The sequence below is a fragment of the Triturus cristatus genome, chromosome 4_1 (assembly GCF_964204655.1).
Source record: "Triturus cristatus chromosome 4_1, aTriCri1.1, whole genome shotgun sequence".
Classification (NCBI taxonomy): domain Eukaryota; kingdom Metazoa; phylum Chordata; class Amphibia; order Caudata; family Salamandridae; genus Triturus; species Triturus cristatus.
This window is the reverse complement of record NC_140585.1, coordinates 294,375,525-294,394,372: the sequence shown is the minus strand read 5'-3', so window position 1 is coordinate 294,394,372 and position 18,848 is coordinate 294,375,525. Positions and strand designations below refer to the sequence as shown.

The window sequence follows — 18,848 nt, the reverse complement described above, 5'->3', positions numbered from 1 at the left end:
CTGCAGTGTGAGAAAGTGGCTCTGTATATACTGTTCCCAAATAGGTACAGGGTGTACAGAGTCCACAGTCCCCAGAGGTTTGGCAGAGGCTAAAGTTAGATATAACCTTACTCTCTAAAGTGGTAGCTTTGTCGAGCAGTAAGGCAGTATCAGAGGACAGTGTAAAGCATTTGTTGCACACACTCCGTCAGCAAATGGTCTCACACACTCAATAACTGAACTCTAGGCCAATGGTTTATCTACAAAAAAATATATGCTTGTTTTATTTTAGAACCAACAATAGGTATTAAAATATACTTTCTCAGAATGAGATGCTTTATATAAATACTTTTGCAATATGCAATTGACTTTTGTAGAAAGTTACAAGTGGTTGCAATAGGCAACAACATTTTAAACACAATAATGCATTGAGCTCAATGGAAGTTTCAAGTTATTTGCAACAGATTACTTTTAGGATTACTTTTGGATTTCCAGGACTGGATCCTAGATTCAGTCCTGGGTCAGTACTTGGAATCAAGTGATAAAAGTCGACTTAATTACTGTGATGATTTTTAGACAATATTTTGCTAATTTAAAAGTTGACAGAAAATATTTCATAGAAAACAGTCTAAGATTCCCTATGGCAGAAAATTCAAGTTGCAGGTATAGTATGTTCTCGTTACTTTTGTAATCCAGTACTGGGTGCCTAGACTCAGTACTGGGACCTTTATCCAAAACAGGTAAGTAATTACGTTTTCAGAAATTATACGCATTTTTAAAGAATATTTAAAGTTTGCAGAAATTGACACTTAGAAGAAATTTCACAGAAAAACAGTCAATGATTTCCTACGGGAGAAAATTGGGTTACTGGTAAGTACAGTTGTAAGTATTTTTCAGAGTCAGTGCTGGGCACCAAGATCCAGCACTGGGAGCTCACCTAATAGCAGGTGAGTATTTTCGTTTTCGTTACTCGGCTGATTTTTGGTGAATATTTTAAGTTTTGAAAAGTCCACACTTGGAAGAAATTTCAGGAAAAACCAGTCAATGTTACCCTACGGAGAAGATTGAGTTATCGGTTTAAAGGTAAGTACTCGACTGGCAGAGTTAAGGTTCTGGGCATAGACTCAGGCGTCTCCCAGGGTCAGGTAGGTACAGTTGGTTCACCCTCAGCGGCACAAGGGCGGCCGGGTGCAGAGAGAGTTAGGCCCAATGTTATCCTATGAGAGGTAGGGGGGCCTTGGTTGGTGGCTGCTGACTAGCAGGCCACGTGGCTGTGGGAGCTGGGCTCCTGGTCACTTATCCAGGGCAAGTGGGGAAGTAGATAGATGTAGAGGTTGCACTGCCAGGGCCACTCGGACGGCTGGGTGCAGGGTGCTTTTGAGCATTCGGGCGCTCAATTGATTTGAATGGGAAATCTCTGGTTTAGAAAAAGACTGCAAGCTCGGGGACGAAGATTCTTCAGGTGCCACCACCACTTCGAGAGGTAAGTTGGGTAGTTGGAGGATAGGTAGGTACCCCGGGATTGGGCACAGGGGGCCGCGGAGCGCCGGGTGCAGGGGTACCTTTTGGTGTCGGGAAATCTTACTCTCTGTTGATCGCGGTTGGGGGGGCACCTGGTTCTGAGGCTGCAGGCTTCTTCAGGAGTGTCGAAGGAGGTCCTTGGGTGCCGGACTCGGGGTCACAGTCGCCGTGGGGTCGTCCTTGTGGTCTTTGTTCACTCTGGCACAGGCCAGGCTTGGTGGGTGCAGAGTGTGAAGGGTTCGCGGTTCCGGGCTGCTGCCAGGGATTAGAAGTAGATTTGAGTAGAGCCTCTACTCATGGGAGTCCCAGGGGTTTAGAGTCAAAAGGTAGCCAGGTCCTCCAGGGTTTGTGAGGTTGCTGGCCACAAGAGATGCCGGGTTGGAGCAGGAGCAGGTTCGAGGGTCGACAGGCCAGAGGCTCCAACGTTTGGGAGTTGCACAGCCCTCAGTCTTTTCATGTTTCGCTCAAAGAGTGAAGGGCCCTGTAATTTCTCCTTCTCATTCACATATGAAAAGAATGAGGGCTAATCAAAAAATGAATTAGAGCTGGACGTAGAAATGCAGCAGAAGGGCCAGCAAGCGCATTTCTAAGTTGCTCTATGAAGGATGCTTTTGTACTTGACAGATCAGTTTAATCCTACAGGTGCTCTAAAAGGAAGAATGCATTTGAGTCATCCTTGCTGAAAATCACACAGCCATTTATTCTAGGTTGCACTGAGTTTTCAGTCCTCTCCGCCTGCTAGCTTGTTGTTGCAATATGTCTCAATTCTGGAGAATTGTTTGCTATGCTGAAATGCGTGGCCCAGTTCAAATGTTCATCATATTTCCTGGAAAAATATCAAAAGAAAAACAAAGATTTGGTTTTGGGAAAATAATTTATTACACCTTGTAAAAATCAAAACTTTCACATTTGAGTCAAAAAAGAGAGGCTAGGTCTCACTATTTTGCTCAGGCTGTTTAACACGCACTGCTCACAGGTGCTGTCCTGCTACCAATGGGCATGGAAGCTTTGGCCTGCTCTGTTTCCAGCCTGGGTCGGTGCACCTCTCGTTACACAACCTGAAATTCTAGAGCTCCCTCTAGAACACCATATTGATGCCCAATGCAGCATGGACACCTGATCAACACAGCTGAGTGCAGCCCAGAACCCCTGAGCTCAAGCAATCCACAAGCCTCTGCCTCCCAAGTAACTAGGACAACAGGCACACGCCACCTTGCCCGGCAAACACTGCAGCTGTCCTAATGATGAAATGCATTCCATAAGTAAGGATAATGATAAAGTAAGGTGGAATGAATTGATGGTTTACCAACCATGTTTCAAGAAAATCAATTTCACTATCCTTCAAAGAAAGGAAAAAAATGTCTTATCAAGAAGCAGTGTGAATATGGGAAGGGCCTTTAAAAAAGATGTGGAGTTTCCTAAAGTAAAAAAGAGGGTTGAACTGATTGAAGGGAGAGAGGAAGTAGGGTCGGAAAGATTGTGACGGGGAAGTGAATACAACATAAATACTAGTATTTAGAGAGTGAGAGACAGGTAGAGGGACAGAAGGGAAAGGAGAGTGAGAGTGAGAGAGAAGAGCCAGGTTAGGGCTGAGTTTCTCTTTATCTGCCAGTGACTCCCTGTAGAAGCTTGCTGGCACAATTTAGGCTGTCCTGTAGGCATCCCTTGTTATGCCGAGCCAGCCAATATTGAGAAAAATAGCATGGGTCACAATGATGGAACTCGTCTGCAACTTCGGAAGTTTTAAAGTGGTATGGAGTGGGAGGGCTAGAAGAGTTACCATAAAGAATGAATACACGTCATTCTGTTCTCTAGCCTCAACAGCTGCAAGAGAGGAACTCCTGCTGGCCAAGAAGACCAATGTCAGTTCAGCTTGAACAGGTGAAAGCATGCCTGATTCTGCAAAGGTATGAGATTACACTTTTGCGTCAGAGGTGGTCAGGGGCTATTGCACATTAGGGAACCGTTTATTGGGGTCCAGTTGGATTACTCTATCTTCTACCACCTCAAAATCAGCTGCTCATGCAGTGTTCTATACCGATGAGCTATTTTGGTTCTCCCTGCCCCTTCCAGCTAGTGGGTCCCCTGACTAGGGAAAGTGATTCGAACAGATTTGCATATCTTTTCATAGGAGACTTCTTGACTTATTTTATACTGTGCCAAATCAAGGTAGATTGAGTAATGATCTTGACAGACCTATATTGGAGAACTGCAGTGTGAGAAAGTGGCTCTGTATATACTGTTCCCAAATAGGTACAGGGTGTACAGAGTCCACAGTCCCCAGAGGTTTGGCAGAGGCTAAAGTTAGATATAACCTTACTCTCTAAAGTGGTAGCTTGGTCGAGCAGTAAGGCAGTATCAGAGGACAGTGTAAAGCATTTGTTGCACACACTCAGTCAGCAAATGGTCTCACACACTCAATAACTGAACTCTAGGCCAATGGTTTATCTACAAAAAATATATGCTTGTTTTATTTTAGAACCAACAATAGGTATTAAAATATACTTTCTCAGAATGAGATGCTTTATATAAATACTTTTGCAATATGCAATTGACTTTTGTAGAAAGTTACAAGTGGTTGCAATAGGCAACAAAATTTTAAACACAATAATGCATTGAGCTCAATGGAAGTTTCAAGTTATTTGCAACAGATTACTTTTAGGATTACTTTTGGATTTCCAGGACTGGATCCTAGATTCAGTCCTGGGTCAGTACTTGGAATCAAGTGATAAAAGTCGACTTAATTACTGTGATGATTTTTAGACAATATTTTGCTATTTTAAAAGTTGGCAGAAAATATTTCATAGAAAACAGTCTAAGATTCCCTATGGCAGAAAATTCAAGTTGCAGGTATAGTATGTTCTCGTTACTTTTGTAATCCAGTTCTGGGTGCCTAGACTCAGTACTGGGACCTTTATCCAAAACAGGTAAGTAATTACGTTTTCAGAAATTATACGATTTTTAAAGAATATTTAAAGTTTGCAGAAATTGACACTTAGAAGAAATTTCACAGAAAAACAGTCAATGATTTCCTACGGGAGAAAATTGGGTTACTGGTAAGTACAGTTGTAAGTATTTTTCCGAGTCAGTGCTGGGCACCAAGATCCAGCACTGGGAGCTCACCTAATAGCAGGTGAGTATTTTCGTTTTCGTTACTCGGCTGATTTTTGGTGAATATTTTAAGTTTTGAAAAGTCCACACTTGGAAGAAATTTCAGGAAAAACCAGTCAATGTTACCCTATGGAGAAGATTGAGTTATCGGTTTAAAGGTAAGTACTCGACTGGCAGAGTTAAGGTTCTGGGCATAGACTCAGGCGTCTCCCAGGGTCAGGTAGGTACAGTTGGTTCACCCTCAGCGGCACAAGGGCGGCCGGGTGCAGAGAGAGTTAGGCCCAATGTTATCCTATGAGAGGTAGGGGGGCCTTGGTTGGTGGCTGCTGACTAGCAGGCCACGTGGCTGTGGGAGCTGGGCTCCTGGTCACTTATCCAGGGCAAGTGGGGAAGTAGATAGATGTAGAGGTTGCACTGCCAGGGCCACTCGGACGGCTGGGTGCAGGGTGCTTTTGAGCATTCGGGCGCTCAATTGATTTGAATGGGAAATCTCTGGTTTAGAAAAAGACTGCAAGCTCGGGGACGAAGATTCTTCAGGTGCCACCACCACTTCGAGAGGTAAGTTGGGTAGTTGGAGGATAGGTAGGTACCCCGGGATTGGGCACAGGGGGCCGCGGAGCGCCGGGTGCAGGGGTACCTTTTGGTGTCGGGAAATCTTACCCTCTGTTGATCGCGGTTGGGGGGGCACCTGGTTCTGAGGCTGCAGGCTTCTTCAGGAGTGTCGAGGGAGGTCCTTGGGTGCCGGACTCGGGGTCACAGTCGCCGTGGGGTCGTCCTTGTGGTCTTTGTTCACTCTGGTACAGGCCAGGCTTGGTGGGTGCAGAGTGTGAAGGGTTCGCGGTTCCGGGCTGCTGCCAGGGATTAGAAGTAGATTTGAGTAGAGCCTCTACTCATGGGAGTCCCAGGGGTTTAGAGTCAAAAGGTAGCCAGGTCCTCCAGGGTTTGTGAGGTTGCTGGCCACAAGAGATGCCGGGTTGGAGCAGGAGCAGGTTCGAGGGTCGACAGGCCAGAGGCTCCAACGTTTGGGAGTTGCACAGCCCTCAGTCTTTTCATGTTTCGCTCAAAGAGTGAAGGGCCCTGTAATTTCTCCTTCTCATTCACATATGAAAAGAATGAGGGCTAATCAAAAAATGAATTAAAGCTGGACGTAGAAATGCAGCAGAAGGGCCAGCAAGCGCATTTCTAAGTTGCTCTATGAAGGATGCTTTTGTACTTGACAGATCAGTTTAATCCTACAGGTGCTCTAAAAGGAAGAATGCATTTGAGTCATCCTTGCTGAAAATCACACAGCCATTTATTCTAGGTTGCACTGAGTTTTCAGTCCTCTCCGCCTGCTAGCTTGTTGTTGCAATATGTCTCAATTCTGGAGAATTGTCTGGTATGCTGAAGTGCGTGGCCCAGTTCAAATGTTCATCATATTTCCTGGAAAAATATCAAAACGAAAACAAATATTTGGTTTTGGGAAAATAATTTATTACACCTTGTAAAAATCAAAACTTTCACATTTGAGTCAAAAAAGAGAGGCTAGGTCTCACTATTTTGCTCAGGCTGTTTTACACGTACTGCCCACAGGTGCTGTCCTGCTACCTATGGGCATGGAAGCTTTGGCCTGCTCTGTTTCCAGCCTGGGTTGGTGCACCTCTCGTTACACAACCTGAAATTCTAGAGCTCCCTCTAGAACACCATATTGATGCCCAATGCAGCATGGACACCTGATCAACACAGCTGAGTGCAGCCCAGAACCCCTGAGCTCAAGCAATCCACAAGCCTCTGCCGCCCAAGTAACTAGGAAAACAGGCACACGCCACCTTGCCCGGCAAACACTGCAGCTGTCCTAATGATGAAATGCATTCCATAAGTAAGGATAATGATAAAGTAAGGTGGAATGAATTGATGGTTTACCAACCATGTTTCAAGAAAATCAATTTCACTATCCTTCAAAGAAAGGAAAAAAATGTCTTATCAAGAAGCAGTGTGAATATGGGAAGGGCCTTTAAAAAAGATGTGGAGTTTCCTAAAGTAAAAAAGAGGGTTGAACTGATTGAAGGGAGAGAGGAAGTAGGGTCGGAAAGATTGTGACGGGGAAGTGAATACAACATAAATACTAGTATTTAGAGAGTGAGAGACAGGTAGAGGGACAGAAGGGAAAGGAGAGTGAGAGTGAGAGAGAAGAGCTAGGTTAGGGCTGAGTTTCTCTTTATCTGCCAGTTACTCCCTGTAGAAGCTTGCCGGCACAATTTAGGCTGTCCTGTAGGCATCCCTTGTTATGCCGAGCCAGCCAATATTGAGAAAAATAGCATGGGTCACAATGATGGAACTCGTCTGCAACATCGGAAGTTTTAAAGTGGTATGGAGTGGGAGGGCTAGAAGAGTTACCATAAAGAATAAATACGCGTCATTCTGTTCTCTAGCCTCAACAGCTGCAAGAGAGGAACTCCTGCTGGCCAAGAAGACCAATGTCAGTTCAGCTTGAACAGGTGAAAGCATGCCTGATTCTGCAAAGGTATGAGATTACACTTTTGCGTCAGAGGTGGTCACGGGCTATTGCACATTAGGAAACCGTTTATTGAGGTCCAGTTGGATTACTCTATCTTCTACCACCTCAAAATCAGCTGCTCATGCAGTGTTCTATACCGATGAACTATTTTGGTCCTCCCTGCCCCTTCCAGCTAGTGGGTCCCCTGACTAGGGAAAGTGATTCGAACAGATTTGCATATCTTTTCATAGGAGACTTCTTGACTTATTTTATACTGTGCCAAATCAAGGTAGATTGAGTAATGATCTTGACAGACCTATATTGGAGAATTGCAGTGTGAGAAAGTGGCTCTGTATATACTGTTCCCAAATAGATACAGGGTGTACAGAGTCCACAGTCCCCAGAGGTTTGGCAGAGGCTAAAGTTAGATATAACCTTACTCTCTAAAGTGGTAGCTTGGTCGAGCAGTAAGGCAGTATCAGAGGACAGTGTAAAGCATTTGTTGCACACACTCAGTCAGCAAATGGTCTCACACACTCAATAACTGAACTCTAGGCCAATGGTTTATCTACAAAAAATATATGCTTGTTTTATTTTAGAACCAACAATAGGTATTAAAATATACTTTCTCAGAATATGATGCTTTATATAAATACTTTTGCAATATGCAATTGACTTTTGTAGAAAGTTACAAGTGGTTGTAATAGGCAACAACATTTTAAACACAATAATGCATTGAGCTCAATGGAAGTTTCAAGTTATTTGCAACAGATTACTTTTAGGATTACTTTTGGATTTCCAGGACTGGATCCTAGATTCAGTCCTGGGTCAGTACTTGGAATCAAGTGATAAAAGTCGACTTAATTACTGTGATGATTTTTAGACAATATTTTGCTATTTTAAAAGTTGATAGAAAATATTTCATAGAAATAAGTCAATGATTCCCTATGGCAGAAAATTCAAGTTGCAGGTATAGTATGTTCTCGTTACTTTTGTAATCCAGTACTGGGTGCCTAGACTCAGTACTGGGACCTTTATCCAAAACAGGTAAGTAATTACGTTTTCAGAAATTATACGATTTTTAAAGAATATTTAAAGTTTGCAGAAATTGACACTTAGAAGAAATTTCACAGAAAAACAGTCAATGATTTCCTATGGGAGAAAATTGGGTTACTGGTAAGTACAGTTGTAAGTATTTTTCAGAGTCAGTGCTGGGCACCAAGATCCAGCACTGGGAGCTCACCTAATAGCAGGTGAGTATTTTCGTTTTCGTTACTCGGCTGATTTTTGGTGAATATTTTAAGTTTTGAAAAGTCCACACTTGGAAGAAATTTCAGGAAAAACCAGTCAATGTTACCCTATGGAGAAGATTGAGTTATCGGTTTAAAGGTAAGTACTCGACTGGCAGAGTTAAGGTTCTGGGCATAGACGCAGGCGTCTCCCAGGGTCAGGTAGGTACAGTTGGTTCACCCTCAGCGGCACAAGGGCGGCCGGGTGCAGAGAGAGTTAGGCCCAATGTTATCCTATGAGAGGTAGGGGGGCCTTGGTTGGTGGCTGCTGACTAGCAGGCCACGTGGCTGTGGGAGCTGGGCTCCTGGTCACTTATCCAGGGCAAGTGGGGAAGTAGATAGATGTAGAGGTTGCACTGCCAGGGCCACTCGGACGGCTGGGTGCAGGGTGCTTTTGAGCATTCGGGCGCTCAATTGATTTGAATGGGAAATCTCTGGTTTAGAAAAAGACTGCAAGCTCGGGGATGAAGATTCTTCAGGTGCCACCACCACTTCGAGAGGTAAGTTGGGTAGTTGGAGGATAGGTAGGTACCCCGGGATTGGGCACAGGGGGCCGCGGAGCGCCGGGTGCAGGGGTACCTTTTGGTGTCGGGAAATCTTACTCTCTGTTGATCGCGGTTGGGTGGGCACCTGGTTCTGAGGCTGCAGGCTTCTTCAGGAGTGTCGAGGGAGGTCCTTGGGTGCCGGACTCGGGGTCACAGTCGCCGTGGGGTCGTCCTTGTGGTCTTTGTTCACTCTGGCACAGGCCAGGCTTGGTGGGTGCAGAGTGTGAAGGGTTCGCGGTTCCGGGCTGCTGCCAGGGATTAGAAGTAGATTTGAGTAGAGCCTCTACTCATGGGAGTCCCAGGGGTTTAGAGTCAAAAGGTAGCCAGGTCCTCCAGGGTTTGTGAGGTTGCTGGCCACAAGAGATGCCGGGTTGGAGCAGGAGCAGGTTCGAGGGTCGACAGGCCAGAGGCTCCAACGTTTGGGAGTTGCACAGCCCTCAGTCTTTTCATGTTTCGCTCAAAGAGTGAAGGGCCCTGTAATTTCTCCTTCTCATTCACATATGAAAAGAATGAGGGCTAATCAAAAAATGAATTAGAGCTGGACGTAGAAATGCAGCAGAAGGGCCAGCAAGCGCATTTCTAAGTTGCTCTATGAAGGATGCTTTTGTACTTGACAGATCAGTTTAATCCTACAGGTGCTCTAAAAGGAAGAATGCATTTGAGTCATCCTTGCTGAAAATCACACAGCCATTTATTCTAGGTTGCACTGAGTTTTCAGTCCTCTCCGCCTGCTAGCTTGTTGTTGCAATATGTCTCAATTCTGGAGAATTGTCTGCTATGCTGAAATGCGTGGCCCAGTTCAAGTGTTCATCATATTTCCTGGAAAAATATCAAAAGAAAAACAAAGATTTGGTTTTGGGAAAATAATTTATTACACCTTGTAAAAATCAAAACTTTCACATTTGAGTCAAAAAAGAGAGGCTAGGTCTCACTATTTTGCTCAGGCTGTTTAACACGTACTGCTCACAGGTGCTGTCCTGCTACCAATGGGCATGGAAGCTTTGGCCTGCTCTGTTTCCAGCCTGGGTCGGTGCACCTCTCGTTACACAACCTGAAATTCTAGAGCTCCCTCTAGAACACCATATTGATGCCCAATGCAGCATGGACACCTGATCAACACAGCTGAGTGCAGCCCAGAACCCCAGAGCTCAAGCAATCCACAAGCCTCTGCCTCCCAAGTAACTAGGACAACAGGCACACGCCACCTTGCCCGGCAAACACTGCAGCTGTCCTAATGATGAAATGCATTCCATAAGTAAGGATAATGATAAAGTAAGGTGGAATGAATTGATGGTTTACCAACCATGTTTCAAGAAAATCAATTTCACTATCCTTCAAAGAAAGGAAAAAAATGTCTTATCAAGAAGCATTGTGAATATGGGAAGGGCCTTTAAAAAAGATGTGGAGTTTCCTAAAGTAAAAAAGAGGGTTGAACTGATTGAAGGGAGAGAGGAAGTAGGGTCGGAAAGATTGTGACGGGGAAGTGAATACAACATAAATACTAGTATTTAGAGAGTGAGAGACAGGTAGAGGGACAGAAGGGAAAGGAGAGTGAGAGTGAGAGAGAAGAGCCAGGTTAGGGCTGAGTTTCTCTTTATCTGCCAGTGACTCCCTGTAGAAGCTTGCTGGCACAATTTACGCTGTCCTGTAGGCATCCCTTGTTATGCCGAGCCAGCCAATATTGAGAAAAATAGCATGGGTCACAATGATGGAACTTGTCTGCAACTTCGGAAGTTTTAAAGTGGTATGGAGTGGGAGGGCTAGAAGAGTTACCATAAAGAATGAATACACGTCATTCTGTTCTCTAGCCTCAACAGCTGCAAGAGAGGAACTCCTGCTGGCCAAGAAGACCAATGTCAGTTCAGCTTGAACAGGTGAAAGCATGCCTGATTCTGCAAAGGTATGAGATTACACTTTTGCGTCAGAGGTGGTCAGGGGCTATTGCACATTAGGGAACCGTTTATTGAGGTCCAGTTGGATTACTCTATCTTCTACCACCTCAAAATCAGCTGCTCATGCAGTGTTCTATACCGATGAGCTATTTTGGTCCTCCCTGCCCCTTCCAGCTAGTGGGTCCCCTGACTAGGGAAAGTGATTCGAACAGATTTGCATATCTTTTCATAGGAGACTTCTTGACTTATTTTATACTGTGCCAAATCAAGGTAGATTGAGTAATGATCTTGACAGACCTATATTGGAGAACTGCAGTGTGAGAAAGTGGCTCTGTATATACTGTTCCCAAATAGGTACAGGGTGTACAGAGTCCACAGTCCCCAGAGGTTTGGCAGAGGCTAAAGTTAGATATAACCTTACTCTCTAAAGTGGTAGCTTGGTCGAGCAGTAAGGCAGTATCAGAGGACAGTGTAAAGCATTTGTTGCACACACTCAGTCAGCAAATGGTCTCACACACTCAATAACTGAACTCTAGGCCAATGGTTTATCTACAAAAAATATATGCTTGTTTTATTTTAGAACCAACAATAGGTATTAAAATATACTTTCTCACAATGAGATGCTTTATATAAATACTTTTGCAATATGCAATTGACTTTTGTAGAAAGTTACAAGTGGTTGCAATAGGCAACAACATTTTAAACACAATAATGCATTGAGCTCAATGGAAGTTTCAAGTTATTTGCAACAGATTACTTTTAGGATTACTTTTGGATTTCCAGGACTGGATCCTAGATTCAGTCCTGGGTCAGTACTTGGAATCAAGTGATAAAAGTCGACTTAATTACTGTGATGATTTTTAGACAATATTTTGCTATTTTAAAAGTTGATAGAAAATATTTCATAGAAAAAAGTCAATGATTCCCTATGGCAGAAAATTCAAGTTGCAGGTATAGTATGTTCTCGTTACTTTTGTAATCCAGTACTGGGTGCCTAGACTCAGTACTGGGACCTTTATCCAAAACAGGTAAGTAATTACGTTTTCAGAAATTATACGATTTTTAAAGAATATTTAAAGTTTGCAGAAATTGACACTTAGAAGAAATTTCACAGAAAAACAGTCAATGATTTCCAATGGGAGAAAATTGGGTTACTGGTAAGTACAGTTGTAAGTATTTTTCAGAGTCAGTGCTGGGCACCAAGATCCAGCACTGGGAGCTCACCTAATAGCAGGTGAGTATTTTCGTTTTCGTTACTCGGCTGATTTTTGGTGAATATTTTAAGTTTTGAAAAGTCCACACTTGGAAGAAATTTCAGGAAAAACCAGTCAATGTTACCCTATGGAGAAGATTGAGTTATCGGTTTAAAGGTAAGTACTCGACTGGCAGAGTTAAGGTTCTGGGCATAGACTCAGGCGTCTCCCAGGGTCAGGTAGGTACAGTTGGTTCACCCTCAGCGGCACAAGGGCGGCCGGTGCAGAGAGAGTTAGGCCCAATGTTATCCTATGAGAGGTAGGGGGGCCTTGGTTGGTGGCTGCTGACTAGCAGGCCACGTGTCTGTGGGAGCTGGGCTCCTGGTCACTTATCCAGGGCAAGTGGGGAAGTAGATAGATGTAGAGGTTGCACTGCCAGGGCCACTCGGACGGCTGGGTGCAGGGTGCTTTTGAGCATTCGGGCGCTCAATTGATTTGAATGGGAAATCTCTGGTTTAGAAAAAGACTGCAAGCTCGGGGACGAAGATTCTTCAGGTGCCACCACCACTTCGAGAGGTAAGTTGGGTAGTTGGAGGATAGGTAGGTACCCCGGGATTGGGCACAGGGGGCCGCGGAGCGCCGGGTGCAGGGGTACCTTTTGGTGTCGGGAAATCTTACCCTCTGTTGATCGCGGTTGGGGGGGCACCTGGTTCTGAGGCTGCAGGCTTCTTCAGGAGTGTCGAGGGAGGTCCTTGGGTGCCGGACTCGGGGTCACAGTCGCCGTGGGGTCGTCCTTGTGGTCTTTGTTCACTCTGGCACAGGCCAGGCTTGGTGGGTGCAGAGTGTGAAGGGTTCGCGGTTCCGGGCTGCTGCCAGGGATTAGAAGTAGATTTGAGTAGAGCCTCTACTCATGGGAGTCCCAGGGGTTTAGAGTCAAAAGGTAGCCAGGTCCTCCAGGGTTTGTGAGGTTGCTGGCCACAAGAGATGCCGGGTTGGAGCAGGAGCAGGTTCGAGGGTCGACAGGCCAGAGGCTCCAACGTTTGGGAGTTGCACAGCCCTCAGTCTTTTCATGTTTCGCTCAAAGAGTGAAGGGCCCTGTAATTTCTCCTTCTCATTCACATATGAAAAGAATGAGGGCTAATCAAAAAATGAATTAAAGCTGGACGTAGAAATGCAGCAGAAGGGCCAGCAAGCGCATGTCTAAGTTGCTCTATGAAGGATGCTTTTGTACTTGACAGATCAGTTTAATCCTACAGGTGCTCTAAAAGGAAGAATGCATTTGAGTCATCCTTGCTGAAAATCACACAGCCATTTATTCTAGGTTGCACTGAGTTTTCAGTCCTCTCCGCCTGCTAGCTTGTTGTTGCAATATGTCTCAATTCTGGAGAATTGTCTGCTATGCTGAAGTGCGTGGCCCAGTTCAAATGTTCATCATATTTCCTGGAAAAATATCAAAACGAAAACAAATATTTGGTTTTGGGAAAATAATTTATTACACCTTGTAAAAATCAAAACTTTCACATTTGAGTCAAAAAAGAGAGGCTAGGTCTCACAATTTTGCTCAGGCTGTTTTACACGTACTGCCCACAGGTGCTGTCCTGCTACCTATGGGCATGGAAGCTTTGGCCTGCTCTGTTTCCAGCCTGGGTTGGTGCACCTCTCGTTACACAACCTGAAATTCTAGAGCTCCCTCTAGAACACCATATTGATGCCCAATGCAGCATAGACACCTGATCAACACAGCTGAGTGCAGCCCAGAACCCCTGAGCTCAAGCAATCCACAAGCCTCTGCCGCCCAAGTAACTAGGACAACAGGCACACGCCACCTTGCCCGGCAAACACTGCAGCTGTCCTAATGATGAAATGCATTCCATAAGTAAGGATAATGATAAAGTAAGGTGGAATGAATTGATGGTTTACCAACCATGTTTCAAGAAAATCAATTTCACTATCCTTCAAAGAAAGGAAAAAAATGTCTTATCAAGAAGCAGTGTGAATATGGGAAGGGCCTTTAAAAAAGATGTGGAGTTTCCTAAAGTAAAAAAGAGGGTTGAACTGATTGAAGGGAGAGAGGAAGTAGGGTCGGAAAGATTGTGACGGGGAAGTGAATACAACATAAATACTAGTATTTAGAGAGTGAGAGACAGGTAGAGGGACAGAAGGGAAAGGAGAGTGAGAGTGAGAGAGAAGAGCCAGGTTAGGGCTGAGTTTCTCTTTATCTGCCAGTGACTCCCTGTAGAAGCTTGCCGGCACAATTTAGGCTGTCCTGTAGGCATCCCTTGTTATGCCGAGCCAGCCAATATTGAGAAAAATAGCATGGGTCACAATGATGGAACTCGTCTGCAACATCGGAAGTTTTAAAGTGGTATGGAGTGGGAGGGCTAGAAGAGTTACCATAAAGAATAAATACGTGTCATTCTGTTCTCTAGCCTCAACAGCTGCAAGAGAGGAACTCCTGCTGGCCAAGAAGACCAATGTCAGTTCAGCTTGAACAGGTGAAAGCATGCCTGATTCTGCAAAGGTATGAGATTACACTTTTGCGTCAGAGGTGGTCACGGGCTATTGCACATTAGGAAACCGTTTATTGAGGTCCAGTTGGATTACTCTATCTTCTACCACCTCAAAATCAGCTGCTCATGCAGTGTTCTATACCGATGAACTATTTTGGTCCTCCCTGCCCCTTCCAGCTAGTGGGTCCCCTGACTAGGGAAAGTGATTCGAACAGATTTGCATATCTTTTCATAGGAGACTTCTTGACTTATTTTATACTGTGCCAAATCAAGGTAGATTGAGTAATGATCTTGACAGACCTATATTGGAAAATTGCAGTGTGAGAAAGTGGCTCTGTATATACTGTTCCCAAATAGATACAGGGTGTACAGAGTCCACAGTCCCCAGAGGTTTGGCAGAGGCTAAAGTTAGATATAACCTTACTCTCTAAAGTGGTAGCTTGGTCGAGCAGTAAGGCAGTATCAGAGGACAGTGTAAAGCATTTGTTGCACACACTCAGTCAGCAAATGGTCTCACACACTCAATAACTGAACTCTAGGCCAATGGTTTATCTACAAAAAATATATGCTTGTTTTATTTTAGAACCAACAATAGGTATTAAAATATACTTTCTCAGAATATGATGCTTTATATAAATACTTTTGCAATATGCAATTGACTTTTGTGGAAAGTTACAAGTGGTTGTAATAGGCAACAAAATTTTAAACACAATAATGCATTGAGCTCAATGGAAGTTTCAAGTTATTTGCAACAGATTACTTTTAGGATTACTTTTGGATTTCCAGGACTGGATCCTAGATTCAGTCCTGGGTCAGTACTTGGAATCAAGTGATAAAAGTCGACTTAATTACTGTGATGATTTTTAGACAATATTTTGCTATTTTAAAAGTTGATAGAAAATATTTCATAGAAAACAGTCTAAGATTCCCTATGGCAGAAAATTCAAGTTGCAGGTATAGTATGTTCTCGTTACTTTTGTAATCCAGTACTGGGTGCCTAGACTCAGTACTGGGACCTTTATCCAAAACAGGTAAGTAATTACGTTTTCAGAAATTATACGATTTTTAAAGAATATTTAAAGTTTGCAGAAATTGACACTTAGAAGAAATTTCACAGAAAAACAGTCAATGATTTCCTATGGGAGAAAATTGGGTTACTGGTAAGTACAGTTGTAAGTATTTTTCAGAGTCAGTGCTGGGCACCAAGATCCAGCACTGGGAGCTCACCTAATAGCAGGTGAGTATTTTCGTTTTCGTTACTCGGCTGATTTTTGGTGAATATTTTAAGTTTTGAAAAGTCCACACTTGGAAGAAATTTCAGGAAAAACCAGTCAATGTTACCCTATGGAGAAGATTGAGTTATCGGTTTAAAGGTAAGTACTCGACTGGCAGAGTTAAGGTTCTGGGCATAGACTCAGGCGTCTCCCAGGGTCAGGTAGGTACAGTTGGTTCACCCTCAGCGGCACAAGGGCGGCCGGGTGCAGAGAGAGTTAGGCCCAATGTTATCCTATGAGAGGTAGGGGGCCTTGGTTGGTGGCTGCTGACTAGCAGGCCACGTGGCTGTGGGAGCTGGGCTCCTGGTCACTTATCCAGGGCAAGTGGGGAAGTAGATAGATGTAGAGGTTGCACTGCCAGGGCCACTCGGACGGCTGGGTGCAGGGTGCTTTTGAGCATTCGGGCGCTCAATTGATTTGAATGGGAAATCTCTGGTTTAGAAAAAGACTGCAAGCTCGGGGATGAAGATTCTTCAGGTGCCACCACCACTTCGAGAGGTAAGTTGGGTAGTAGGAGGATAGGTAGGTACCCCGGGATTGGGCACAGGGGGCCGCGGAGCGCCGGGTGCAGGGGTACCTTTTGGTGTCGGGAAATCTTACTCTCTGTTGATCGCGGTTGGGGGGGCACCTGGTTCTGAGGCTGCAGGCTTCTTCAGGAGTGTCGAAGGAGGTCCTTGGGTGCCGGACTCGGGGTCACAGTCGCCATGGGGTCGTCCTTGTGGTCTTTGTTCACTCTGGCACAGGCCAGGCTTGGTGGGTGCAGAGTGTGAAGGGTTCGCGGTTCCGGGCTGCTGCCAGGGATTAGAAGTAGATTTGAGTAGAGCCTCTACTCATGGGAGTCCCAGGGGTTTAGAGTCAAAAGGTAGCCAGGTCCTCCAGGGTTTGTGAGGTTGCTGGCCACAAGAGATGCCGGGTTGGAGCAGGAGCAGGTTCGAGGGTCGACAGGCCAGAGGCTCCAACGTTTGGGAGTTGCACAGCCCTCAGTCTTTTCATGTTTCGCTCAAAGAGTGAAGGGCCCTGTAATTTCTCCTTCTCATTCACATATGAAAAGAATGAGGGTTAATCAAAAAATGAATTAGAGCTGGACGTAGAAATGCAGCAGAAGGGCCAGCAAGCGCATTTCTAAGTTGCTCTATGAAGGATGCTTTTGTACTTGACAGATCAGTTTAATCCTACAGGTGCTCTAAAAGGAAGAATGCATTTGAGTCATCCTTGCTGAAAATCACACAGCCATTTATTCTAGGTTGCACTGAGTTTTCAGTCCTCTCCGCCTGCTAGCTTGTTGTTGCAATATGTCTCAATTCTGGAGAATTGTCTGCTATGCTGAAGTGCGTGGCCCAGTTCAAATGTTCATCATATTTCCTGGAAAAATATCAAAACGAAAACAAATATTTGGTTTTGGGAAAATAATTTATTACACCTTGTAAAAATCAAAACTTTCACATTTGAGTCAAAAAAGAGAGGCTAGGTCTCACAATTTTGCTCAGGCTGTTTTACACGTACTGCCCACAGGTGCTGTCCTGCTACCTATGGGCATGGAAGCTTTGGCCTGCTCTGTTTCCAGCCTGGGTTGGTGCACCTCTCGTTACACAACCTGAAATTCTAGAGCTCCCTCTAGAACACCATATTGATGCCCAATGCAGCATAGACACCTGATCAACACAGCTGAGTGCAGCCCAGAACCCCTGAGCTCAAGCAATCCACAAGCCTCTGCCGCCCAAGTAACTAGGACAACAGGCACACGCCACCTTGCCCGGCAAACACTGCAGCTGTCCTAATGATGAAATGCATTCCATAAGTAAGGATAATGATAAAGTAAGGTGGAATGAATTGATGGTTTACCAACCATGTTTCAAGAAAATCAATTTCACTATCCTTCAAAGAAAGGAAAAAAATGTCTTATCAAGAAGCAGTGTGAATATGGGAAGGGCCTTTAAAAAAGATGTGGAGTTTCCTAAAGTAAAAAAGAGGGTTGAACTGATTGAAGGGAGAGAGGAAGTAGGGTCGGAAAGATTGTGACGGGGAAGTGAATACAACATAAATACTAGTATTTAGAGAGTGAGAGACAGGTAGAGGGACAGAAGGGAAAGGAGAGTGAGAGTGAGAGAGAAGAGCCAGGTTAGGGCTGAGTTTCTCTTTATCTGCCAGTGACTCCCTGTAGAAGCTTGCCGGCACAATTTAGGCTGTCCTGTAGGCATCCCTTGTTATGCCGAGCCAGCCAATATTGAGAAAAATAGCATGGGTCACAATGATGGAACTCGTCTGCAACATCGGAAGTTTTAAAGTGGTATGGAGTGGGAGGGCTAGAAGAGTTACCATAAAGAATAAATACGTGTCATTCTGTTCTCTAGCCTCAACAGCTGCAAGAGAGGAACTCCTGCTGGCCAAGAAGACCAATGTCAGTTCAGCTTGAACAGGTGAAAGCATGCCTGATTCTGCAAAGGTATGAGATTACACTTTTGCGTCAGAGGTGGTCACGGGCTATTGCACATTAGGAAACCGTTTATTGAGGTCCAGTTGGATTACTCTATCTTCTACCACCTCAAAATCAGCTGCTCATGCAGTGTTCTATACCGATGAACTATTTTGGTCCTCCCTGCCCCTTCCAGCTAGTGGGTCCCCTGACTAGGGAAAGTGATTCGAACAGATTTGCATATCTTTTCATAGGAGACTTCTTGACTTATTTTATACTGTGCCAAATCAAGGTAGATTGAGTAATGATCTTGACAGACCTATATTGGAAAATTGCAGTGTGAGAAAGTGGCTCTGTATATACTGTTCCCAAATAGATACAGGGTGTACAGAGTCCACAGTCCCCAGAGGTTTGGCAGAGGCTAAAGTTAGATATAACCTTACTCTCTAAAGTGGTAGCTTGGTCGAGCAGTAAGGCAGTATCAGAGGACAGTGTAAAGCATTTGTTGCACACACTCAGTCAGCAAATGGTCTCACACACTCAATAACTGAACTCTAGGCCAATGGTTTATCTACAAAAAATATATGCTTGTTTTATTTTAGAACCAACAATAGGTATTAAAATATACTTTCTCAGAATATGATG

General features: G+C 44.5%; 5 non-coding genes across 5 annotated transcripts; all 5 read right to left on the bottom strand.

Annotated features, from left to right (window-relative positions):
- Positions 1-2,422: 2,422 nt before the first annotated feature.
- On the bottom strand, positions 2,423-2,722 carry LOC146854489 (signal recognition particle RNA). The gene has a single exon (XR_014959060.1).
- A 3,407-nt stretch (positions 2,723-6,129) lies between these two features.
- On the bottom strand, positions 6,130-6,429 carry LOC146854488 (signal recognition particle RNA). Its single transcript, XR_014981768.1, has one exon.
- Positions 6,430-9,836: 3,407 nt separating this feature from the next.
- Positions 9,837-10,136, bottom strand: LOC146854487 (signal recognition particle RNA). Its single transcript, XR_014959346.1, has one exon.
- Positions 10,137-13,542: 3,406 nt separating this feature from the next.
- Positions 13,543-13,842, bottom strand: LOC146854486 (signal recognition particle RNA). The gene has a single exon (XR_014958899.1).
- A 3,406-nt stretch (positions 13,843-17,248) lies between these two features.
- Positions 17,249-17,548, bottom strand: LOC146854485 (signal recognition particle RNA). Its single transcript, XR_014958898.1, has one exon.
- Positions 17,549-18,848: the final 1,300 nt, after the last annotated feature.